At 39.0% G+C, this 22,774-nt stretch overlaps 1 long non-coding RNA gene across 1 annotated transcript; it reads left to right on the top strand.

The window, feature by feature from the left end:
* The first annotated feature begins 7 nt into the window (after nt 1-7).
* LOC108447370 lies at nt 8-10,361 on the top strand. Its single transcript, XR_001862915.1, has 3 exons — nt 8-848; nt 8,195-8,201; nt 10,352-10,361. It is a non-coding gene; the product is annotated as an uncharacterized LOC108447370 (long non-coding RNA).
* The last annotated feature ends 12,413 nt before the right edge of the window (nt 10,362-22,774 follow it).

Raw genomic sequence — 22,774 nt, 5'->3', positions numbered from 1 at the left:
TTTGCAATGCTTATGTACAAATGATCATTTTGGGAGATGCTTGAGGCATATGACAACTTTAAAAGAATGGTTTTCCTACAGCATTTTGTTGTTACTATGCAAGTGGTGAAAATCTGCCTGTATAGAGAAAGGATAAATTGAATATCAGCTTTAAAGATTTGCTCAGTAATTTATAACCATGCTTTAGGTGTCTTTCAAAAAAGATGCCTTAATGCACTTTGTTCACTAATGGGTCCAAAATAAAATGGTCCCAAGCTCAGCTTCAGATTTTTTAAATACTGATTCTCCAGGTACAAAGCTGTACTACAGTTTGCCTTATGATTATATCAGAAATTTATGAACAAGATGAGGCGAATATGTACATGCCCATTTGGTTTTTTCTTTTCTTTTTTTTTAATAGAAAATAAATGCCTTTCCATGTTTCTTTGATTTCCCTTTACATGCTCTGCTAACTGCTGAATTAAATGTAGAAAAATCTGGCAGCACATTGCTGATACCATGGCTTTCAGCTGGGCAACGTCCCATAGTTCACAGGTAGGAGCCACTGATCTTTCTCAAGTAGGCATAAAAAGGCAAAGTGTGTACATATAGTGAACCTCAGTGTTTATCATAGTGTCTTTAATAATCAAGAAACATATACCCTCAAAAATGAAAAAGTAAATCAGTCCCCAAGCATTAAATTTAAAATTGAGTACAATGTTACTGATACAATCTGATATACAATGCCCAGATAATCTGACCTGGAATGTTTGGGAGGTAGCTGAGATGGTATGAAAATTTTGAAAATGAGTTGACAGAAGATGACTGATGCAAAGCAGTGATAAAAGGATGCATGAAGAAATTTTCATGTAGCAAGGCTGTGTATCTTCTCTTTTGCCAGAAATATTAAAACTAGAAGATTATTTCAGTAGTGGATAAACTGAAAACACTGCTCAGTGTTTGGTTACACAATGTTGGCAGAGATTGAGCTGGATAGAACTAATGCCATGAATTTGAAGAGGTCCCAAATGTTTTCATGTGTTTTCACTGTAAAGATAGAGCATGAGTGTAAAGACAGATCGTGGTTTTGGCCAATGGAAAAAGCATGGTCTGTTATCTACAGAGCTTGCTGTATCATCTTTATTTTAACACAGAATAATTCATTTGGAGCTAAGCCACATTACTCCAATGTCCTTTTAGCTCAGACAGTACTCTTTGTGCATATATATTTGTGTATATATGTACACATATGTATGGGTATACACACACCAGCATATGCACAAATACAGTGTGTAACTTGTGTATATACATACATAGGTATATACACATACAAAGTGACAGCAATTAGTCAGGTGTTCCTTTTTGGTCATTTCTTGAATAATTTCATATTCTGTATGACGAGGAAACAAGTTTGCTATGAATGGTATTCTTCTGGACATTTTTTAACAAACAAAATCTGTTTATTTTACAATACTTGATTCAATGCCTGATTAATCAATAAAAACTTCCATTTGAAAATGTAGCTTCTGTGGTCTGTGGCATTTTGCATGGTCCATAGTTATGAATTGAAACCTGGGGGAACAAGTAGTCCTTGTATAAAAATAAAACATGGTACTTTAATGTAGCATGCACTCTTAGATGAGGATTTTTCCCTTTTTTTGAAAGTTTTGTGACTAGGAATGAGGTAGCATTGTATAATGCTGTGTTTAAGAAGTGCAGATTTTTGAGGAATAATCTGCTGAGATGCAAGCAGTGAATGTGGTAGATAAAGCCTGTGTTGGTATAATGATTGTTTCAAAAGTGTATTTAAAACCCAGTTTGGGATTCAGCCGAATTAGAACAAATAATAGCATAATCTCTTTAGAAGACAGTAGCAGCTCAGAGTAGTGTTGAGCTTGAGGTAATGGAAGGGTGGGGGACTATTTCTCTCCAGGACCAGATAAGATTTTCCATATGTTTAACTTTCATGTGTTAATGCACACCTAATAGAGAAAAAAATCATTCTGGAATGGGCTATATGTCATAAATTATTTAGTAGACTGTCTCCAGTCTACTGTATTTTCCCATTGTTTGCTTTCAGAAAGCAATAAAGTTGCTGCTTTTTGTGCCATTAATTTATTCTTTGTCGGTTTTGGGTATCCCATTTTTCAATTGCTCAGCAAAGAGACTCCCAGTGAGCAGAGGGTCCCAAGGGTAGGCAGCATAAAAGTCGCTCAGGTCTGGGTACACTGTGGAAAGCAGGAAATCTGCAAGTACAGGTGAAAAGACACGTTCTTCATTATTTTAGCAATAGTAGGTCACTAAACTGCAGTGTGCATCATCTGTTTTAGCCCTGTGTCTTAATTGCAAACACTATATTCTTTACATGTTAGAAAACGCAACAGGACACTATTGAAAGCACAAATTAAAATGTCAGCTTGTTAACCAGTTCATTTTGATATGCCCAGCATTTACAGCACAAGAAAGACTGAAAGATTCCATTAAAATATTATTTAATATCTAACACAGTGTAAGTATTTCTTTTTTAATTATTCTAATAAAGCAGATGTCTAGTAGTTAGCAGATTCTGCTTTTATTTGCAGCAGCACAATTTTCAGATAAGCACATGCACCAAAACAAAGTGAGGATTGCTACTGGGTCTTATCTGTGTCACCAAAACTGAGGGTATTAATTTTAGTTGGAAACACTGCTTTAATTTGTGGTTTAGGAGTGAAGAAGTGCTGGACACACACAGGAAGTACACACCAGTACCTCAGTACCTTTGGGAAGCTGGTGATAAACAAAAATGTGCACAGGTTGGTTTTGCAGTGACATGCTGGGAGTTTTACTGGAACACCACCTCTGATGTGTTTTCACATACTGATCTTTCTAATAGTGGAAGTGTGTCTTGAGATATAGGGATGTAAAAGCAGTATTTTCCTGTTCTACTTAGTTGGTTGCCCATATAGAAATGAGCACAGTTTTTTTGTCTCCTCCACACTGAGGAAAGCCCTGCTCACTTCCAAGTGCTGATGGTGTCTGTTCTAGATTATGCTGAGCTATTTGTATTTATTGTGCTTTCTAAAATGAAAGAAACCCTCTTTACATTTTAACCTTTGATTTAGTACTTGATTTTCATACAAAAAGTTAAGAGACTAAAGAGCAATGATGTTAACAATGCTTTCAGTGTGGGTAAGACTCTTGGTTTGTACTGTGAGGTTTAGGGCTTCTGTGTACATAAATCAAATCTCTGCGCCAGAACAGGCTGATTTGTCATTCTTGTGGGAGTTGGAACAGTGCAGGTGCAAGTGTTTTCTTCTGAGGTAGGCTTTTGTATTAACTCCACTCTTTAAATGGAATATTCTGTTTCTTTAATTTTTTTTATTGGTTTTCTGATTCAAGTGCAGACCCTTTTAATGAAACTGTAAATAGTAAAATCTGTCATCATGTTACTTATTTTAGCAAGCCCTGCCATATCATGTGCCTCTGGCAGATCACTGAACACATCGGCTGCAACCATAACCTTTGCAACATCACCTCCAACCTGAGGACTGATGCTTATGCCATTGACCAAGTATGTTACTTTCCCAGGTGGGATTCATCCTGCTATGAGTAAGGAAGTCTAGCACAAATCATGATACTGGTTAAAGGTGAGGGACACATAAATTTCACAAGGGTGATATATGAAAGATATGGGCTTGAAAATCATCAGTGTTGAGGCAGTTCTGGTTTAAAAGTGGAACAATATATTAGGAAGTCACAAAGTCTTCTACTACAGTGTGATTGACAGTGACATAATTACTGCTGCCTGAGAGAGGAACAGAGTAGCAAAAGAGGGAGTTCTGGAGCAGGGCTGAGAGAGATCACTCAGAGTGACGGGGTAGCTGAAAACCTGCCACCACTACCTGCCTTGGCACCATGCTGCAGCTCTGCAAAGCAAGCCTGCACCTATTCATCCTTTGTTCCCACTCAGGCTCAACCCACATTCCCAAATGACAGGAAAAATAATATTGCAATTACATATTTGAAATCCTAACCTGAATAAAAGCAGCAGGGCAGGGATGACAGCCCCAGGCCTTGATCCTCCTTTATTCACCCAGATTTTTACATCTGCTGACTTCAAAGGAGATAGTCCTGATTGACACAGAGGTAGGTACAAGCCCATGAATCTTCACTTTCCAAAGAGTCAAACCCAAGTGAAGCAGGAGCCCCTGTGAGAACAGCTCAGACTTCCCATTAAATCATGTCTTTGGAGAAAGCACTTTAGCTGCTAGCAAAACTGCAGTTTCTCATGAGCTGTTTCCCAAGGCCAGCACAGGTGTGTTTTAAAATGTCTGGTTCTTTTAAAATGTATGGCTCAATAACATTCTTCTTGGGTGAATTGTTCAGGCAATGCACTGCTGTTTCCTCCAAGCAGTGTGGGAACAATTCTCTTAGCATGTGCTGTGTTACTTTTGTAAAAATCATGAGAGTCGCAGATACACAAGTTATGATATAATGCTCTAGCATAAGACTATTGTTCTTGGACTTCCATTTAAAAATGGATGATAGCTAAAAAGTTTAGAAGTCTGCTTCCTTTAACTGTCCTAATGTATATAGTTATTTGAACTCATGGAGATTTTTCCTCTTAAGGAATATCACCTCCTTTCTTGTTAATACACACAGACAGATAGTAATTAGGAGTATTCCTTAAAATTATGAACTCTTAGAATAGCTTACAATCAAGCCTCTAAAGGGCAGCAAATGGAGGCTTTGTGTTTTGTATAGCCTTTGAATAGGAAAAAAACCAGCTACAGCTGTTTAGATCACTGAAACATGTAACAAATGACAGCTAACTGTGACATGACAGGATGGGAATAGTTTTCATTAGTAATTTTTTACTTCACCCTCATTTTTATTTTACTTGGAAAACAGACAATTCCACTTGAAAATGTTTCTCTGTTATCCTTCTATTCCTTCACCCTTCTTTCTATTTTCAGTCTCATTTTAAATTTTTAAATATTATAGTTGCAAGAAGTGTGTGTTTCAAAAAGTTGGCTTTTTTAAAAAATTATTTTCTTAAAAATTACTGTTTTCAGAATGTGCACAAAAAATGAAATGAAAAGTCAAAATGAAATATGGCAGCTTGAATGTTGAGAATATTTTTGAAGTAGAAGATAAAGAAGGAATGCAGATAAACCTGTCACTCTTCTACAGTTACTGAATTATTTGATTTCATTATTCTGGGCTTAATAGCATTGCTCTCTAATTAAAACAGCACTAGGAGACCTGATTAAGGAGCACAAGCAGAGAGACAGTAGATTATTTTAGGATAACCCTGGAACGAGCTCCCTTTAATAGTAGTAATATATGTATTCAACCTCATTAATGTCAGCTTGGGGGTTTGGGGGTTCTTTTTAATTTTTATTATTATTATTATTAATATTGTGTGTCCTCACTAACAGTAGTTTCCAGCCTAGAAATATATGTCTCTCTTTGGAAGCATAGATTCCTTATGGAATTTGGAAAAAGTCCACCCTGTGGCAGTGTGAAGGTGGTGCTAACACAGTGAGGCCATCTCCCACCAGCAGAGGATTATTTGATCTATCGTTCTGTCATCTTCTTTATGCAAGTAGTAGTGATAGCAAGAGGATGAAATAGATTCATCCAGATTTGTAGGTATAGGAAGATGTGGAAAGCCTCTTTGTTGCATTTGTAATTACAACCAGTGGCACAGCCAGCCCAGAACTAGAAATTAGCAAAAGGCGATTTGTTCCTTAATACAATCAGTAACACATCCTTTTAATTTCTTCTAGTGACTGTGACCTCTGTCTCACTTTGTCCATCAGTTTACATCCACATGCTCCTTGAACATTTGTTGAAGTTGCAGTTGAAAATATTGGGGCTTTTTTTACCTATTAGGTTTTAATCAAACAAACATTTTTTTAAAACACACATTGCTGATATAATGTCAGCAGGTTATGGCAGAGTGTAGAGATGAGGAACAAGGTAGGACCTAGAACAGGTCCCAGTTGAGTTCAGAACAGAATAATATTGTTTCTCTTCTAACAGTGTAGTCATAGGATTACTACATTGCATATATTTAGGAAAACAGGGTTTATTATTAAGAAGTGCCCTCAGTTATGCTGTAAATTCTAACAAATGCAAGAACAATTGAGGAAATTAGGAGAAAACTTTGAATTATATACACAAAAAGAAAAAGAGAAGAAAAAGTTGTTTATTTGCTATCAATAGTTCGAATTTTCCTGCTTCCTTCCATGGAGAGGATGAAACAGGAATGATTTGTCTTTCCATTCTTATGAAGTCACTGCTCCATATTAGTGTTACTTGGGAATCTCTCAGGATGAAGAAATTTAATAGGAAAAAGTACAGAGTTCTCAATAGTCTTGAAGTCTGCATAAGCCATTAGCCAGTTTCAAGGCTGAATTACTATCAAGTTATGAACGCTTTCATGTATATTTAACTGTGCCAGTAGAAACATGTAGAATTAAAAAAAAAAAGTGATCAATCAACTACAAAGCTGCTACTGGGTACAGGGAAAGGAAAATATTTTTATGGACCAGTACTCGTGCTGGTTCTCATGCAGACAGAAGGCCTAAGACCTGAAAACTTTTTATCTATTTTTGGAATTCAAAAGCTCTGCAAATCATCCTGAGGGGCTGGTTGGTATATGGGGGTACAACTCACCCTAAAAGTGTTCCCACTCTACCAGTTTTTCCTGCTTCCCCACAAGTAGAAGGAGAAGCAAGCCAGATCCCAAAGGTCTTAATCTCTAATCTGTCCCTGGCATTTCTCATGGCAGGGACAGTAAAGGCACAGGATGGCCCTTGACTCCACATCTTGTGTGGCAACAGAATTATGCTATGAAGTTTTAAACAGGCTTCTCTGGGATGGAACTTGACCCCACAGAAAGAGAGGCCGAACTGGCTGCAGTAGCAAGGTCTGATTTCTCAAGTAGCTTCTCCAGCTTCTGCCATAGTCAGGAAAAGGAAGGCAAATCTGCTGCAGGACAGGCTATGAGGATGGCACATTTTCTAAAGGCATGTCCAAAAGGATCAAAGGGAAAATTTTAAGTGTTATTCATCCTCATAGGAAGGTCTGCATAAGGAGAATGGATACATTTTTCCATGTTTCCATGGAAGCCTGGAAAGCTGCCTCCTTATGTGTCAGGTTTGGCAGTACTTGTGGGCAGGCAGTCTCTCACTTCATTTGAAGAGAAAAAAATAATTTTCCCATAGTTTTTCTTCCCATTTTCCTAAAAGTCTGACAAATGGGAAGAAAAAATTGTCAAATTCCATTGCATGAAGGCTCATACCACTGATCTTCATTGTCAAAGCAAAGGAAATGCAAAAAATAAAGAAAATTATTTTTAAAAAAACAAACGAACAAAAACCAAAGAAAATGCAACAAAACCTCTGTGTGCAAAACTGTTATTTGTTACAACTGACATATCCGAAATTTTTAATTTGCTACTATTATAACAGTAGCAGATTAATAGTACTATTATGATAGTAGCAGAAACAAATTGGAGGATTTATGATGACTGGTACTCCAATAATGAAAGAGAGAAATAGAAGTTGAAGGCAGAAAGAACATCCTTGGGAAATACACCTAGGAAAGCAAAACCAAAAAGCATTGCTAGCCCAGTGCAGTGAGTCTGGTAGAAGCTCAGCTGGAAGACTGCAAAATTCTGGTCTAAAAGGTGATATTCAATAACACAGGATCAGATAAAGGCTTGTCCTAAGGGAAAGCCAAGGAAGAGCCTACATTAGAAGGGCAGATGTAAATGTGGCAGTGCAGCTGTTACTGTCTGAATGGAGATAAGAAAGTGGTTGTGCTTGTAAATATATTATGAGGGTTTAGCCCTAGGAAAGGTGAGTAACAGTTCCGAGTAAAAGTCAAAATGGTACAAGAATAAATGCAGTGTGCTTGTTTATGAACAGTTAGGTCTATAGAAATCAAGAAGGTTACTTTGTATGATGGCAAGAAGAATAAAGAAACCTTGCTGTTTTGAGATGAAGTTTTACGTGTGAAATTAATCACACTTCAGTCTAAATGACCAAATATTAGTAAACTAGGCATAAGCATGTTTTCTAGGCATCTCCCATAAGGAATGGGAAATAAACAGCACCTGCAAATGTCCATTCCAGATATTCCAGCCACCTAACTCAGAACAGGGAGACTCTTACTCCGTGCCTGAACTTTAACCATTGGTTATATGAGGAGTCACAAACAGCTAGAGTGTATTTGATACCTGTCTTTTAGATAGCTAAAGCCAGACCAAGTGACTACCACTCTATATATTTAGTAAATGGTATATTGACATTTTTATAGTGTAAATCCATTTCTTTGGGTATAATACAGAAATTTATAAACAGCTTCTGACTTAAAATCCTTACTGTGCTGAAGTACGAAGGCGATTTTTCCCTGCCCTCAGTGAAGCCTAGATTTTGCCTCTTAAATATGAATAAGGTGAAATATTGTAGGTCAAAGTCATATTAAATGTAGACATCTCTTAACAAGGACTATTCTAGCCACTGAGCCCTTGTTTTTTCACAAGAAGTCATTTATAATAATGCTTCAGTAAAATGTCCATTCAGGCAGTGTCAACAAATAAATACAATTTTATTTGACCACAAAACAAACTGGCTTGCAGATTATATGTATTCATATGTATTCTATTGCACTGATCCTGTGCACAAGTATTTTAGATCCTAAATTGGTTTGCTTACCCAATGCTGCAAAATGCTACACATTAATAGCATTGCCAGGGCCAAATGATTTGGCTGTGGTATGGAATCAAGAGCTCCTCAGCAAAACTGTCCTCTAACAGAGAAGTAGCCAAGAAATGCATAAGAGATAGCTGAGAAGAGTTGGCTCTTTAATATGTAAGTTGGATGCGTCAGCAAAACTGTCCTCTAACAGAGAAGTAGCCACAGTTACAAGAAATGCATAAGAGATAGCTGAGAAGTGTTGGCTCTTTAATATGTAAGTTGGATGCTGAGGTCTAAAGTACTTGTTTTTCTATGTTATTTATTTACATCTTCTGCAAAGGAAATAGTTAGTTCTCCAAAGGATAACTGGAAATCCTTTTGACATTCATGGTAGATTGTTTTGGATGGTTACCATCCACAAAATCTTAATGAGAAGAGAAAAATATTCTGTAGATGGATGTAAATATCCCTTTTCCCAGGGTTTTAACTTAGACTCACCTCTCTATATTGTACAGATCACTTTCAGATGTTTCATTTTATCTATTTCTAAACAGCATGAGTATTTATCTAATGATGCTGTGGTGAGGTATGCTTCCTTCTTCAGGTTAATAGAGTGCACAGTTGAAAAAATATTCACATGCAAAGTATTGTTAACTGCTTGTTCATAAAAGGGAAGGAAATTACTCAGGCTGGAGAAAATTTTAAGTTAAAATTGTTGATGCTCTTCAGGGTGATAGAAAATGAATTCTCAAATAAAAGGTGAGAGTTTCTGAAGGAAGCACTTTTTGTTGTGGAAAGGATTAATGATCCAGGAAGGTCAACTGAGGAAAACTGTCAGAAACTCACTCAAACTAGGGAAATATTTTGTAAAAGTCATGACAAAGAAGAATCTAGTGTACTTAAAGTCATGGTGAAAGGTGACAGATATAGCCTGGTGTGCTTTGGAGGGACCAGTCTGAGGATTTCTATTTACAGAGAATATGGGAATAGCTTGTGAAACTGCACTGGCCCATCCTGCTTAGGGGTCTTGGAGTTGGAAGCAGCATCAGAAAATAATGGAATTGAAATACAAGTCAAGAAAGAAGGAACTGGGAACAGGATATAGCACAACAAAAAAATTTCTGTAAAATGTGTCTTCTTACTGCTGGATTTGTAACATTGTTGAGTACTGAAATGGAGACAGCTTTTAAACTGTAACTTATTTTCACAGGTTGTGGCAATGTGATTCATTACTTTTGTTAATTTTATTACTTTAACAAAAGTGTTCCTTCATTTCTGGTGCCTAAATCTCTATCCACTTACAATGTTGATTTATGTGTAAGCAAGGCCTTACATCCTTAGGTATTTCCCAATCCATAGAAGCATGGAATTAATCCTATCTCCTCATAAACTCTGGGCTCTTCCAACAGCACTGTAAGGAACGTAGAGACACTTTTTCCTGTCTCTAGTTGAACCTGCCAAGATTTTTCAGTAAATGATGGTACTTGATAGGTACTGAGGCCTCTAGGTTTGGGAGCTTGGTGGGTTGATGTGGCAGAAGTAGGGATGATTTGTCTTTTACATGGAAGCAGGCACTGATTAAGTGATTAAAATTTACAGCGGATGGTTTTGTTTTGAATTGCTGGAATGGAATGTGTCTGAAGGGTGGTGAAGATGTTTGACGCTGGATGAGGAGGGAGTTTTGCCAAGGCATTGGTGAGGTGTCACTGTCAAGGATGTTAATGAAATGTAACCACAGTCACTGTAGTCCAAAAGGAATTTGACAAAATCTTTGTAAAGTTATTGTGCTCTGAATGGTGTTAAAATATGGAATTAATGTAAATGTAAATGAACTGATGTTTTGTTATTGGAATAAGATACTGCGGATGTATTGTGGGATATATATAAGTGAATGTGTAATCTAGATTATTTGGGTTATAAAAGATGGTGCTTTGACCACCTGTCAGTGATTTGCTTTTACCAGGCTAAGGAAATTGTGGATACGAGAAGAAATAACAATTTATTAGCAAGTTTTGGATTGTATGAATGTGTCTTGATTTTTGTAATAAAGAATGTTAACTCTACCTCTTCATTTCTGCTAAAGTAAACCTGTGAGTTTCAGTAGCAGTTTTATTTTGGGCAGAATAAATCTTAACAAAACCAAGGGTGGTAATTAAAATTCATCTAATCTCAGTTTAAGATAATGGTCAACAGACAAATAATTGAATCTTAGCCTTGCTAAGGAATTCCCATTGAAGGGAGATCATGGGGCATATCCAGCTGGAGGCAGCTTTCCAGAAATTTATCCCAGAGGTAGCCTTGAGCAAAACAGTGAAGGCTCTAGTGAGGAAAAACAGCAGACCAGTAATGGGTGGATTTCCCTGACTTTTTATGACTGAGGATAACATCCTTCCTGGCAAAGGGAAGGGCTACCAGCCTCACACCTTCACATTAAATCAAGGCCACTCCCTGAAACAAAACCACCCAACCCTTCTCAAACAAGCTTTCTCCTCCATGTAATTTCATAGGAACTGAAACAGTTCTGAAGCAAAATGATTTTGTGGTGTAGAACTACTGAAGTCAGGGGCAATAATAGCAAAACCAAATTTGGAAAGTTGCACAGGTAAGGAGAGAACAAAGAGGGATTTTACTGGGATTAATGTGCTGTGGGAAAGACGAGTGATGTGAGGTTCAGAGGATTTTTTTCTCTCTTACTGAATCAAAATAGTTTTGGGATTATCTCTGAGTCATAAATTCCAATTAGCAGTGTAAAAAAATAACTTTTAACTGAAAGACAGCTTTCCATGACATTCCCAAAGCCTTGCTCATGCAAACTTGCTCAGAACAACTCATCAAGTTCACTCTAGAAGAATCACACCTATTTATTCACCTTTTATTACTGAAAAAAGAAAAAAATAGAAAGTACAAGAGCGAACAATGATAGAAGATTTATAAACTGTACACTTGTCCTGGCAGAGACATGACATGATACGTAGTTAATTGTTACTTGAATTTGCATGCTTTACAATCACTTTAGTCAAGGCAAACTCTCAGCCTACAATTATTGCAGTCCTGTTCTGATGTCCCATCAGCTCTCCCAAGGGAGCTAGGCCAGGCCCAAGTGCTGGAAATGCTGAATATAGCATCTTTGCTCTTGTCAGGGTAGGTGTTGAACCTCCAGCACCCAAATATGGCAGTCAGGCAATGTCTTCCTTGCTGTGCTTGAAGAACAATACCACCCCCGCAATTCTTTTTTCTCTGTAGTAGGTTTAAAGTCCCTATTTGATTCAGTCTTCTCCTATAAATCATGGGGTTTGAGATTTCTCGTCATTTGTGTTGCTTCCCTATGGATTCTTTTCAATTCATTCTACATCGCTTTTACTACAAGAGCAGTGTCCAAAAGTGAATATAAAATTCAGTGCAAGACTTCATCATCTGTTTGGAGCAAAAGGATAAAAACAATCATTCAAGTCTTCAAACCCAAATATAGTGCTTTCCTTTCTCATAACACCATGTCAAAGTTGAATAACACACCCTTCACAGCCATTGCAACCCCTGTGGACTCAGGAGAAGTATCTCCACTCTCTCTTCACCTTGACAGGAACATGTGTGGATTTAATCCCACCTCGTCAGGATCATGTTTGTTTTCAGTGCTGTGCTGCAGCAAATTTACAGTCTAGTTCTGCATCAGTTGCAAATGTAATAAACATATCCTCTGTTCCACGTCTCGGGATGTCTGAGAGCTAATGGAAAAATGTTAATCCTGCGACAGACCTTCTCTTCCTCTGACAAATACCCATCAGTGCCACTGTTGGGACAATGTACTTAATGACAGCTACTCTGAGCAGAGTTTTCCTAGCAGCTCTTATACCTGCTTGTGGTACTTTCAATCTGGTAACCTTTCCCTTGTTTGTTTCTAAGATTGCCACAGGGCACAGTGCCAGAAGCCTCACTGAGAACTAACTATGTGACAAGTATTGCCTCTTGTCTCTTCCTGGTTCTGGTCACCCTGCTGTAGAAGAAAATATAATTTGTCAGATATATTTGTTATTGACAAATGCATATGAACTTACACTCATTTTGAAGCTATTTTCTAGGTGCTTGCCAATTTATTTTACATGAAAAGGCACATAAAGGGCTGACAATGATGACTGTTATTGTAAAAAAAATTATGTGATTCATTTTCCAGTAACTGCTAAATGCTTTCTTCAGCTTTATATGCAATATAAACCACAAAAAACCCACCCCATAATTTCAGATAGATGAAAGAGGAAACAGATATTCTATGAGGTGTTCAGTTCAAAACTAAGACACCTAAACACCCACATGTAAGTGACTAGTGCCTAAGCATTGGCATCTACTGCCATTTGGGAAACCCCAGGGTTTAGGAGATACCTACAGGGACTGGCAGGTGTGCCACAGAATCCATAGGAGACACAGCTTCTCCAGAGCAGCAGTCAAGGTGCTCTAGACATGGGAAATGGCCCATAGTTAACAACTGGGTCATTCCTTTGTTGACCTAAATTAATTGACCTTAATTTTGTCATTTTAATCTCTAATGGAATCTCTGCTCATTCAGTTTTATGCTACAGCTGAACTTTGGTCCCCTGTTTTTGGTAGGCCCTCTTGGACATATCATCTTGGAGTTCAGGCTAAAAGAAAAAAATAAGCCCTTTTTTTTCTTTTGTGTTTTTCTGTCCTTTTAGAATACAGTTATTTTTACGTATAGGAGGAGGGAGGAGGAATATCTTTTTCCTTTTCGATATACTCCTTGGAGCAGATTTATCAGTATCTCTATTTAACTGCCTTTGTTCCAGTAATTACAGTGAGTCAGAAACCATTCCCAGCATGGCTACTTGCATTTGAATTACTGCTCTCTCAAGTTTTTAAAAGTCAGGGACCAAAGAAAAGGGATTCACATACTGGTCTGAGCTTAGAAAAGGCCTTTAGTGGATGCAATAATCACTAGCTTAATCTAGGAAGAAAAAAGAACGTGTGAAAATAATCTCATACCATTGGGAATTAGGATAGCACTGTGATGCAAATGGGGAATCTTAGAATCAGAAAAGAATATGCATAAGGAAAAAGAAGGAAAAAGCTGAAGTCATTTTTACTTACACAGAAGAAGTTAACAGCCAGCTGTTACCATACTTGGAGAAGTATAAAGCAGAAGGCACAAATTCCTCCATCTATGTCATGTGATTTATTCATTTAAGTCCAGTTTTCTCTTACTGCAGTGGCTGGAGGGGCACAGAGGATTAGTGCTGCTCTGCTCTACATGTATTGCAGAGGGGTAGATGGATTTGCATTCACTGGGAGACCAGGCCCTCTGCCTGAGAAATGCCAAGCATCCTTTCTGCACCCCACATATGTGCTCATGATTGCGGAAGGTATCTTTTCAGCTTTATACCGGCTAGCGCTTGTATTTCAATGCCTTAGAAAGCCTCGAGCAGCCTTGAGAGGTAGCACAGGCGATCTAGCACTTTAGTAGCTCTAAAAATCGGTACCTGAATCAGCTGCAGAGCAAATACCATCAGCAGAAGCAAAGAGGGAGAAATATAGCTCCCTGCCCGCTCAATTCCCTGCAGTTAGAAGCCTTCAAATGAGACAGACGACCAGAGATGTTTACAGGAAAGTAGCTGAGCTGAGAGAGGGCGTTTGCCTCCCCTCGACCATCTTTTATTAGGAGAAGGGGAAAGGGGAGGCCTGGGGGCGGACCCGGGGTGAGCGGCCAATCAGATACTGCTGAAGAGTCTGAGTTACATTTGGCTTTGCCCGCGCTTAGAACAAAAGAGCTCAGAGCACATGTCTTTGGGAGGGGGGAGGGGAAGCTCAGAACAGGCAGCAACAATTCCCTATTTTTTTTTTCTTTAAAGCTGGGTTGTAACTCTAAGTCAGGGACCAAAGAAAAGGGATTCACATACTGGTCTGAGCTTAGAAAAGGCCTTTAGTGGATGCAATAATCACTAGCTTAATCTAGGAAGAAAAAAGAACGTGTGAAAATAATCTCATACCATTGGGAATTAGGATAGCACTGTGATGCAAATGGGGAATCTTAGAATCAGAAAAGAATATGCATAAGGAAAAAGAAGGAAAAAGCTGAAGTCATTTTTACTTACACAGAAGAAGTTAACAGCCAGCTGTTACCATACTTGGAGAAGTATAAAGCAGAAGGCACAAATTCCTCCATCTATGTCATGTGATTTATTCATTTAAGTCCAGTTTTCTCTTACTGCAGTGGCTGGAGGGGCACAGAGGATTAGTGCTGCTCTGCTCTACATGTATTGCAGAGGGGTAGATGGATTTGCATTCACTGGGAGACCAGGCCCTCTGCCTGAGAAATGCCAAGCATCCTTTCTGCACCCCACATATGTGCTCATGATGCAGCCAGATCCCTGGCAGGCTGTCCCATCTACTTGCAGCCTGCAGAACCCTGAGGAAAGACTTTTCTGCAGCAGCCCCTTGTCTGTGCAGCAGCACCACGGCCAGGGGGTCGGCCCCAGCCCCAGGCTCTCGCCCTGGCAGCTCCCACAGCTCGGGGCTTGTCACCACGTGTCACACACGTGTGGGATGAACATGAGTGACGCCCACATGCTGCCTTCAGCATCAGTAGCAGCATCTGCGTGGCCAGGACCCATTACACACATCATTATATTCTCTTTTAGGTATGTCCACTTTGGCAAAAGCCCAGTTTTTAAGTTGGCCATATCCAAGCTAGTTGTGGTCTGGAATATGTAGAGCTGTGCTAACATCAGACTTTCCCAAGTAAACGTACAAGGTTAGGAGGCAAAGTGGAAGCAGTGAGTTGCATTTGCTTTTTTGCAACTCCCATGCTAGCAGAGCCATACACTTTCCAGCTGAGGCAGGCTTACAGAAGACATTCCCAGAGTGTGGGTCTTCTCTATCCATATGTTCATCCCTATTTCAACCTATTAACATCTCATCCATCAATGCAAGTCAAACACAACCTAAGTCTTCATACAACAGATTTATAAAAAACACACACTTTCTTAGGTGTTCCTGGCAACAAGACTTCAGAATCTGTTTTGGAAATTTCTTTATTTTGTGCTTGAAAAAAAAATGGACAATGCTAAAGAAAAATGCATTCAAAATGTTCACAAATTATTCAAAGTTTGTTTGAGGATAACTTAATGCTAAAAACTGGAAGGGCATGTGATTGCCATGATTCCTGGTCAATGAACAGCTAGAACATTACAACTATTCTTAAATGTGTTCCAGTTACTATGAATCTCACCATTTTTATTGTGAAGCTGTTTAAATTAATGAAGGCTCTTTTTTTTTTTTTTTTTTTTTTTTCCCAGTGTCTCCAGGACAGTTGGAGGTGATTTTAAAGGTTTCAGTAAGAGAATCTTCATATTGAAATTGTTCCAGTGATTAATGTAACAGAATTACAGCTTTGGAAAATCAGGCTTACCTTAATTCCACTTTTAATTAATCTAGTTTCAGATGCATGTAAGAACACAAAATTCAAGATTTAAACAAATTAAAAATTGGTTTTTGTGGAGAGACAGGTATACCTGAAAAAATAGAAGTGGAAAAATCTTTAGAAATGTTTCTAGAACTTGGCATTATGCACAAGATTCCTTGGGAGAATGGAAGAAACTTTGGGGGGAATTATCTTTTTCCCTTCCTGTTTAAATCACCAGATAATTCAATAAACAGAGGAGCACCTTGCTCTGCTTGTCATATTCTCAGGTTTAATCTCAGCTATAAAAAGCTAGTCCATTGTTAAGACTGAAAACCTCTACTGTGAAAGGGAAATATAATAACCTTTGCTGCGTAGACACCAGGTGGTTTTCTCTAACAAGCACTGTTGATAGAGTGATGTTTAATCTTTGATGGCAATATCTAGGATGTATTGAATTGCAATAAAACCACTTTCCAGACACAGTGTCTTGCAGGATTATAAAATCTATGGGCAAACCATATGATTCTGTACAATGGCATTAAATGCTGCCTTGTAGTGCCAGGGAAATTCAGGTATTGTAATTTTGATCTCTTACATGGGAAAAATCCAGAATGTTTGATAGCTTTATTAAGTGGCAAGATTTTGTTCCTGCACATCAGGTCAGCAGTAAATTCTTACCTTATTACTGTTATAAAACCCAGTAATAGAAACCTGAAGCTGTGTTATATGACTCTCCCCTAGGAAGGGTCAGTGATTTGCTTCTTTCACTGCCGCACAATGACAGTAGGAAGCACCAGATTTGCAGAAGAAAATTAGGAAGGGTTGTGATCCAAACTCGGTACTACACAATTGCAATTTAATGTACTACTATTGAAAAATGCATTTTATTATCATGATCAAAGTGGATTCTCACTTGAAAAAGAATTTGGGAGGAAACTTGGAATTGTTAAAATACACTGAGAATTGTTCATGAGCTACAAATGAAAGGGAAGAGCAGAAGGAAGAAAAGGCTAGAAGCAGGTGGTGGAGTGATATGCATCCATTTGCATATTATATTCTTGATCAGGCAACTGACTTGTTCATAATTTTAAAAGTCCTGTCTCTATCTAGGATAATTTTTAATCCTAATCCTGAAAGACAGGTCATGACCTTAAATGTCTGTGTTTCAGTCTTATGCTCTGAAAAAAGCAGGAAAGCCACCACACTTCTCCACATGAAGCCCCTAAGTTAAGGAATCCAAGAAAAAAAAAAAAAGGCTCATGTCCCTTAGGACCTTTGCCTTGGCTATCTTTGCATTTCTGTAAGACCAAACTCATTGTCACCACTGAAAAGTAAAATCGAGGTTTCAATCCAATCATGGCTGCAAACTGGAACCCAGGAGAAAGTTGGGATTAATGTGGCTCCAGCAAGTTAGCACTAGGCAGAAATCTGTCTCCATGTTCCATAGCTTGAAACACACTTCATTTCCACCTCTAGGCAATAGTGAAGTATGTTACAGAATTCATGGGACAGGATTAAGCCTGTTATAGCCAGGGAATTTTTAAAATTAACTGGAATTAATCTTGTCTACCAATTAAATGCTAATCATTTAGCCTAAACTAGCACTTAACTTCCTGCTATAGCCAAGGGAGAAGGACAGACACCTCTAAAGAGTGATTACTCCAACGCTACTGAATAGCCAATGTGGAATGAATCACCTTTCATAAATGTCTATAAATCTCCACAGAATACAGGAGTTTGGGTGGTTAGCTAAATTCACAACTTTATTTTGAATCATCTTATACTAGATGAGATTAATTTCATTCCTGGTGATTAAAATAAGGCATTTTGCATGCTGACATCAATTGTCCAGAGAAATGTCAAATGCACCTGCTTCTATCCAGCCTCATAAATAGAAGGATCTGGTATTTAGCCAGTTACTGCTTTTCTTCCAGATAACATTATTGAAATCTGTCATGGATAGCCTGAGTCAGTGACTTTTCCCAAATCTCTAGATTTAAATCTCTAGACTTTTCTATATATTCTCTAGATTTCTCTGAAAGAAAAGCAATCTTAGGATGTTGCAGGCTATGTCAAATCATCATCAAACTTCTGTGGGCCTGACATCATGTAACACCCGCTGCAATCCCAAATTATATTTATATTTTTGAAAAGATATAAAAAAGAGCATTTGGGCTAGAAAGACTGTTGTCTATCATGAATCACTGGCTTTTGTTAGGGAATTAAAATTGAAACCACACTAATGCCAATTACTCCAGGTGTGGTGACTCTGTAAGTCATGCTCTGCTGTTCTGAGCTACAGAAAGTCAAACAATAGGAACTTTAGGATGTCATGGTCCTCAAAAATATCATAGTTCCTTGAGGACCAAGTCGTCCCAGTTACAAAGTATGATGGCAGATGTCACATTCTTTGCATTCTCTGCCACTCATCCATTTTTCCAGACTGGAGATGGGGAAATGTATGGTGTGGCTTTTCTAACTTCCTTATTCTTTTTGAAATGAGGGCTGTTTTCAGGGAGCCTGACAAACAAGCTTCTTTGAAGGAGACGTTGATGATTTCCATTAGCAGCAGACAGTAGTTTCTCCACTGGCTTTCAGCAGTCAGGGAAAGTACAAATCTGTTTTGTAGAAGGCAGCTCACATGATCCTAGGGGCTTCTAGAGTTTCATTGTGTTTAATGGAGTTTCATTATGCTGGGGTAGTGAGGTGGTTAATACCTACCAGACCAACTGAAGGTTTCCTACCCCTGTGAGTTCCTGTCACATTTAGTTTACTACTTCTGCAAAATAAGTGGAGAGTTCTTTGCAACAGACTGGTCTCAGGTTTAATTCAAGGACACTCAATCTTTGAATGTCTGCTGTAACTGAACTTTACAGATTGTTGATCACGCTATACTTAAGGAGAAATGAAAATATAGATCATAGATATAGCCAGCTAGAAGATAGATAGATAGATATATAGACAGATAGATAGACAGACAGAGAGGTGGACACATTTGCAGAGACAAAGACAGCTTTTACACGGATGTGTCATGCATAAAGCTCCCTAGAGTCCACAATTCCTCATTTCTACATGGTGTAGAAATGGTGTCATCACACTGTTTGCCAAAAATCAGAAGGGAAAAAGTATTTAGCTATCCTCTTAACAGCCAGCCATGGAATGCGCACAGAAAGGCATTGGTGTTCCCAGCAAAAGCTGCTCACCTTCAGGAAAAAGAGCAGACCCAAAGCACCAGATCTCCGCATTTTGTGGTGGGTTATGTAGCAAGGCAATACCAAGACTGGCAAGACTTCTGAGTCCCTGCTTGGGGTCATGCAGTGAATGCTGGAGATTAAAGAGCTGGAGAGGGGCTGAAGAATTGGGCTGGGAATCACTGTTTCTCAGGACCACACAAAGAACCCTGCCGGGGCCAGGCACTTCTGGGAGAGAGGAGTCTTTCTGAAAGGATAAACCCTGGGCATGTTCATGTGGGCAGCTTGGATCAGGAGTATTAACACTGGAAGAGGACTGTTCTCCAGCCAGCTTCCCCGGACAAACTGCAGAAATTGGCATAAAGCAAAAAAATTAATCCAGCCTGAGTGTGAAAGACCAAAGTCTGGATCCTTCGTTTTCATATTTGCACCTAAAAATGTACCAAAACCAAATTAGGCAGGTAAATGGTTGGGAAATCAGACCAAATGACAGGATGGCTAAAGAATATGCCTGGATTTTGCCATATGCAAAATGGTTTTCTTTGTGTGGTTTAAGGAGACAATCAGTCTTCTAGATAACTTTAGGTGATGGTCATTTATCTCTATTACTCCATCATCTGTAATTACAGAAGAAATTATTGACATCATAAGGAATTAAAACTACACTTTTAACTCCAAAGCTTTGTTAAGATTTCCTTGACCTTTTACATCTTTTTGCTATATTGAAAGGATATTGTCAGCAAGTTCAAGATCTTCATTGAAATGACTGTAAAACAATCTTGAATTCTTCCACTGAGACAAGCCACGGGGCACAAGGAAGCAAAAAAAAACTGCCTTGTGTTCAGGACCAAGAGGCATTCCTCTCTACAGCATATCAAAAGTAAATCCAGCTGCTGTCAGCAATGGCTGCCCTTCTTTGTTACCCCATGGCTCTTCACAGCTTTGATTGAGTTTTCTAATAACTATGTTGTAAATCTGCCGTAATTTTCACCTCTAACTCTGAGTTACTTTTCATCTAACAATGTGCCTAAGAGTATATCTTCAACCTTTTTTCATGACCAGATGAAAGGCAGATGGGAATAATTCTTTATGTTAGCTCCTACTCCACTCACATCTCTTCCTCCTTAAAGTATGGCCCTGCAGGCACTTCTGTTCTCCACAGACATGTTTTCTTCATCTTTCTGCTGTCCCTTTGTTCTGTAATCCCATAGGATTCCCTTTTCAAGGAAGTTTTTAAGTGCTCAATTTTTTTATTTCCCAAATACTTTTATAGTACATTTTTTACTGTGGTGTTCCTTATGCTGGAGCTCCCCAATTACAACCACTGTCTTGACACCATACAGAGACTGTGGGCGCATACCTGGGCAGGCAGCAGCTTTCAATCTGTTTCTGAATCATCCCTACCACAGCAGGAAGAGGAGGGTCACAGCAAGGTTTCAAAATCGTGGTCAAAAATCTATAGATGTTGCATCAGAACCAGACAAAAATCAGAAGTTCAGCTAGCTCCTAGCTTTAAAAGCAGGTTGAGACAATGGGCAGAGGAGGAGAAACAAGAAATAAAAAAGTCCTTGCTACATAGGAGAAGGAAATAAAAGGAACTGAGCATAGACTATAACCAAAAGCACTGTCTAAATCGCAAATAAATAGCAAATGGGATTCAAAGAGGAAAGAAAACCATGGCCTCTGCTTCTCTAGCCTCGGTACTGCAGTAAGAGTGCAGGGCTCCAGGTACCTGTGTTTTTCAGAAAGCCCTTACGTATGCAAGTGCTGGAAAACACGTTTGACTGTTCCTGCATTCCTTCTGGTAATTGTCAAAGACTGTAGCAACATATTGCCTGGTGAACTGAGCTGAAATATTAAAAGCCCTCAGCTACAGACAAGCTGACCCAAAAATGAATGCTTTCCTAGCTGGTGCAGAACTCCCTTCCTAGTGAGATTGGATTGCTTGGTATCCTTTAGAAATTGCATGAGATATTTTTCTTTTTCTTCCCCTCACCTCTGTATAGGGTATTGACTGAAATCTCTCACTGAACAAGAAAACGTTTAATATGCAAAAATGCACCCTTTAGTATCACTCAGTCTGAGAAAAAAAAAAAAGACTGCTGCACCAGAGATAATTAGCAGGCATCTGTTGGATGACCCTTCATTATTGCTAGCAAATATGTTTATTTATCACTGGACACAGTGACACTAAAGAAGGCTTGAGCTCCATTTTCTTAGACAATGTACAAGTTCAAGATAAGAAATGAGCTAATAAATGTGTAAAGAAATGCCTCTGTGTGTTTGCATTATTTGTGAGCATATCAGTATTTCCTGTTTTCAGCAATTTATGCATGGGTGCTTCCATATGTGCAAAATAATAACTCATACATCAGCATGCACAGGTATGGTAAGTGTAAAATCGCCGTCAGGTGTCATAAGGCTTTCTTGCAGGCATTTTTTCCATGACCACATTTCTAACAAAACAGCATCATTTGACTTAAGTAGGTATATCACAGAGCAGTGATGTTTGAAATGGAGCTTTGGGAATCATCCAACCATTCTGCTCAGAGCAGAGTCTGCCAGACCATGCCCAACCAGGTTTTGAATCTTTCCACAGCCTCACTGGGCAAACTATGCCAGTGTCAGATGACATCCAGAGAAAGAAAGTATTTTCTTATGTTTATACAGAATTTCCTGTGTTCTAGTTTGTGTCCACTGCCTCTTGTCCTGTCACTGGGCATCACCAAGTAGAGTCTGGCTCCTACTTCTTTACTCCCCCACCTGGTATTTACATACAAGGACAAGATCCCCTGAGCTTTCCCATGTCCAAGCTGAATAAAATCATAGAATCATAGAATTTTTTAGGTTGGAGTACAGTTCTCAACAACTCCTCATATGGAAGATGCCACTCTCAGTCACTTTTGTAGCCCTTTGCTGGACTCACTCCAGAATCTCCACGTATCCCTTATACTGAGGAGCCCAGAACTGGACCTGGCATTCCAGAGGTGTCTCGCCAGGGCTGAGTATTGATGACAGATCATCTTCCTTGACCTGGTGGTGACACTGCCTAAGCTGCCCAGGATGCTGTTTAGCTTCTTTGCCACACTGACTGTGGTCAGCTTGATGTTCGCCAGATCACCCAGGTCCTCTTCTTCCAAGCTGCTTCCCAGCCACTTGGCCTCCAAGTGCCTGATGTTACTCCTCTCCAGGAATAACAAATGATGGACTTTACAATGGTCTTTGTGGTAAGTCCTTGCCCATTTAACAGCCCTGCAAAGGATGCCTGGATGGCAGCACACCAATCTAGGGTATCAGTCACTTGTCCTAGATTTGTGACACGCACCTGCAAACTTGCTTTGAGTACACTCCCTCCCAACATTCAGGCCACTACTGTGGATACTAAACTGGTACTTGCACTAAGTGTGGCTGACCCTGTGACACACAAGACCCTGTGACCAGCCTTCAGCTGGACTTTTTGTTGCTGGTCACAACCATCTGAGTCTGACAGTTCAGCCAGTTTT

This window comes from Corvus brachyrhynchos, unplaced genomic scaffold (genome assembly GCF_000691975.1).
Source record: "Corvus brachyrhynchos isolate BGI_N302 unplaced genomic scaffold, ASM69197v1 scaffold83, whole genome shotgun sequence".
NCBI lineage: Eukaryota > Metazoa > Chordata > Aves > Passeriformes > Corvidae > Corvus > Corvus brachyrhynchos.
This window is presented reverse-complemented; position numbering and strand designations above follow the sequence as displayed.